Raw genomic sequence first — 4703 nt, forward strand, 5'->3', positions numbered from 1 at the left:
CCCTCACATTACCATTGGTTATAAATTTTCATGTATCTCTGTTGTATTAGGAGTTGATATCCATCTCTGTCCCTTACTTCAATACAGTTAGTTCCTGTTGCAAATGTCTTCCTTACATTTTAACAAGTGCCAAAATATTTTATCTATAGGACAATTATTAATTTACTTCCCGTTTGATATAGCAGGTGAACTTCTCAGAATTTATTTTATAGATTCTCCTGGTAATCTAAAAAAAAGTGTGGCCAAATATATAGAGTTCACCTGGGTCTAGGGCATTATAATGGGAATATTCATATTATAATAGACTATGTGTGAATGAGAATATGTGTGTCATAGCAAACTATGTGTGTATTCAGGGAGGTAAAGAAAAACAAAGGGTTTTAAAATAAAAGTGATGAAGGATTCCATAATTGTTTGGGAATAATTTTTATTATCCTTGGCACAAGAGTTAATAACAAAGATAAAGCCAGTTTGAGGTCAGAGAGACAGTTGTTGGGCAGAGGTCTTCAAAGTAATTTTCTACAAGTGTGTGATGGCCTTTGTCCAAGGTCATGGTTTTTTATATGCCCTTAATGAAGATTTAACAAAATACCAAAATATGACTGATAACATATTAGATATTAAGAATTTTATATAATTTTGTGACAGTTGTATTAACAACATATCCATAAATGTGAATTTATAAAAATCTGGTATTATATGTCACCAGACAATAATTCCACATAATTTGTCAAATAATCCTAAATCATTTAATATTGCTACAAGATGAGAGAAAAGCCATTTAATGCTGTCCAGAGGCCCAACTGGAAAATCTTGAAGACTTACTTTAGAATTTTGATATTGGGAAAGCCCATTAAACATGTCAATATGTTGGAAATGATGAAGTCATAACAAGATCATATGCCAATGTAAAATACGATTTATTTAACCAGAGTAATAATCAAAAGACTTTTTTCTCTGGCAGCTGGGGATCTGAACCCTTGACCTTGGTTTTACCAACACAGCACGCTAACCAACTGGGCCAACTGCCCAGGCCCAAAAGACTTTAAAAACAACTCAAAAAGTGACGTGGATGGAAAAACTTTTACCATTTTAATGATCAGTTATTCCAAGTAATTAAAAACATAATAAATATAAAACAGGAAGTTATCTTAATAAAGCACAAAATCTTGGGGGCTGGCCAGTTGGCTCACTCATTAGACTGTGGTGCTGATAACACCAAGGCCAGGGATTCAAATCCCCATACTGGCCAGACATGAGAGAAAGAAAGAAACACAAAATCTTAAGTTTATTTTAAATCCAGTCACCAAAAAGGTAAAGATAAACTTCCTGTAGTGTGATTGTATCTTCTTATGGGAAGCTGGCTTGGATAAACTGAAAGTTGAACCTAATGAAATGGTATAAATTTACTCAAGCATAGAAAGAATGTATCCAAAGTAATGAGAGTAACAATTTAAATGCATCAAGAAAAGCAAAGGGAACACTTATTCTGTTGCATAAAATGAAGAGTCACTTAATTCTAGAATTGCAATAAAGCCAGTTAAAAAAAAATTGGGGTTGGCTGACTTGCTTGGTTGATTAAAGCATGGTGTTATAACCCCAAAATCACGGGTTCAAATATCCTTACCAGCCAGCCACCAATTTTTTTTTTTAAGAAAATCTAAGAGTACTGTCAAATTATACTGGAGGAAAACATTGTTTTTCTAGGCCTTCAGCACAGGAGATTTTAGTGTCAGACAACTGCTGAGTCATCTGATGAGCAGGTTAAAGAGAGTTATAATCCAAGACCTTCTCAAGGGGAGAAAAAGAAAGAGCTGCAGACTCTGATGTATGGCCTGCAAATTACATGCAGCAAGACACAGTACAAGTTGAACTTCTGAGACATGAATCTAAGAAGCTTTAAGAGAAAGACTCTACCTCAAGAAATGAAATCTCCATTCTAAATAAAGAAGACAGCATTTTCAACCTGAAAATAGGGATATTAAATGAATCTCAGGAAGAAATAACTATAGTTTAGAAGATGGCCATTAATGAAACAGATTTAAAAAAATTTTTAAATCTCTTGGAATTTGACTAAGAGCAGATCAATACCTTAAGAGAACCTTTCTGTTATAACATACAAGGAGAAAATTTAGTTCTGCATCAGTGTATTTTTAATATCAAAGTTCAATCTTTAGAAAGACTTGTAATTTTATTCTAATTATAACCAATGTAACCACACACAAAATCCTTTTTCTAAATTCACCCTTCAGGAACCATTATTTCACCTTAGTCAGACATTTCCATGACATGATTTAAACTTTCTATTCTTCCTCTTTCTTTAATAGAAAGTTTACTTTAAGATAAAAATTTAATGTGCAATATTTTCTTAAACAAAATACTTTTTTTTTAACCTTTCTTACAAAAAATACATCTTTATACCTATGACTTTCTTCATATTTCTCTTTTTCACATTGGTCTTTCTTTACCATGTTTTTATTTTTATTTGGGGGGATTTAGTGTGTGATGAGTACAGCATTTGGGGAAAATCTAAAAAAAATCTGTAGCTGGATGGTGGTGATAGTTGCAAATTTATGTGAATAAACTTAATACCAGTAAACTGTAACCTTAAAAATGATTAAAGGGTCAAATTGTATGTAATGTATATTTCATCATAATAAAAAATTTTAACCAACTATTAACTGCAGTTGTAATAATACATAATTATGGATATGTTTGATGCATAAATCTGTATTTTCCTACTAAATTTTTAGTGATTAGGTGAAATAACAGAATTAAATACAATCTTTAAAAGTGTTTGAAAACATGACAAGCCATTTTTTGAGCTAGAAACATACAATTATCTATTAGTACAAACTACTGATAAAATGAGGGAAATGTGTATCAGAAAAAGGGACAAATGGTTAAAAGCTGTGCTCCGTTTTTATTCTTTGTGTATCTTTCTCTGACTCTTGCTCAAATGTATCCCACTAATTCCTGCATGCGTTTTCCCACTGACTCCTATGACTGTCAGCACCACTGCTGGCTTGTAGTACAGCTCAGAAGGGATCAAACTTTATCACTGAGCAAACACACCATTCAGGTTTTTCCAAGAGTGACATTTCCAATGTAAAAAGAAAGGTCCTGTGTCTATTTCTGAGCACCAACAGTTCCTCCTCCTTTTGTAGGCCCTGCATATAAACATTAGAATAAAAGTTTAGAAACACAGAAACAAAAATAGGAGAACATGACACCAGAGAAGATTAGAATTAAGAGACATGGAGGAGACCAAGAAAAATCCCCTTTTGGTTGCTTGGGTAAAAACTACTTTTCAGTAATACCATATACAAGCATACTTCAAAATGTTCACAGAAAATTAGATCTAAAAGACAATAGAAATCTTTCCCTAGACTTTTTGAAGTACTCTCATTATGGGGAAAGAATAGAGAATGTGGTTTCATTTTGGATTTTTTGAGCTTGAAGTGGCTTTTGGAGAGATACAAAGAAGGATTAAACATTGAGTTGAACTGTGTTGTAAAGGCTTGGAAAGAGCTAAAGCTGGACAGATACAGTTAGGAATATCAAACCACAGAAATTTAAATCAGTCAAGGAGAACTTCAGAAGAAAAATAAAGAAAAATTCAGGGGATAAAGAGAAGAAACCATCAGTAAGATCAGGTTTAAAGGTAACAGAGAGCAATTTCCACGGAAAAATATGAATAGTGGTTTGAAATACAGCAGACGATTCAAGGAAGGTAATGCATTTAATTCTTTGGATGATAATCTGGTTATTGGTGATCATTTGAAGAAGTGAACTAAGATTACATTGAGGGGAGTAAAGTTCAAATGAGCAATGAAAATATCCATCATAAAGTATAAATTTTCAGTGTCTGGAACAACCCACATACACAGAACAGCTGAGAGAAATGTACGGAGAGTTATGTAAGAACCTGGCATGGTATTTTTTTCAGACCACAATGGACTAAAATTAGAAATCAATAACAAACGAAATTCTGGAAACTATACAAACACATGGAAATTAAACAGCATTCTACTAAATGACATATGGATTCAAGAAGAAATCGAACAGGAAATCAAAAATATTATTGAAACTAATGAAAATAATGATACATCATACCAAATCCTGTGGGATACTGCAAAAGGAGTACTAAGGGGGAAATTTATCACATTAAATGCTTACTTCAGAAGAATGGAAAGATGGCAAGTGAACAAATTAATACTTCACCTTAAAGAACTAGAAAAACAAGAACAATCCAAACCCAGAGTCAGCAGATGGAAAGAAATCATTAAGATCAGAGCAGAACTTAATGAAATTGAAACCCAAAAAACAATACAAAAGATTAATAATCAAAAAGTTGGTTTTCTGAAAAGAAAAATAAAATTGACAAACCATTAGCACAGCTAACTAAAAAAAGAAGAGAGAAGATTCAAATAACAAAAATTAGAAATGAAAAAGGTGATATTACAAATGATTCATCTGAAATACAAGGAATCATTTGAGATTACTATAAACAACTATACGCCAACAAATTTGAAAATCTGGAGGAAATGGATAAATTTCTCGACCCACACATGCTCCCAAAACGGAGCCATGAAGATGTAGAAAATCTGAACAGACCAATAACAATAAAGGAGATTGAAGCTGTTATCAGGAGGCTCCCAACAAAGAAAAGCCCAGGACCAGATGGATTCACAGCAGAATTT

Source organism: Galeopterus variegatus, unplaced genomic scaffold, assembly GCF_000696425.1.
Source record: "Galeopterus variegatus unplaced genomic scaffold, G_variegatus-3.0.2 Scaffold7633, whole genome shotgun sequence".
Taxonomy (NCBI): domain Eukaryota; kingdom Metazoa; phylum Chordata; class Mammalia; order Dermoptera; family Cynocephalidae; genus Galeopterus; species Galeopterus variegatus.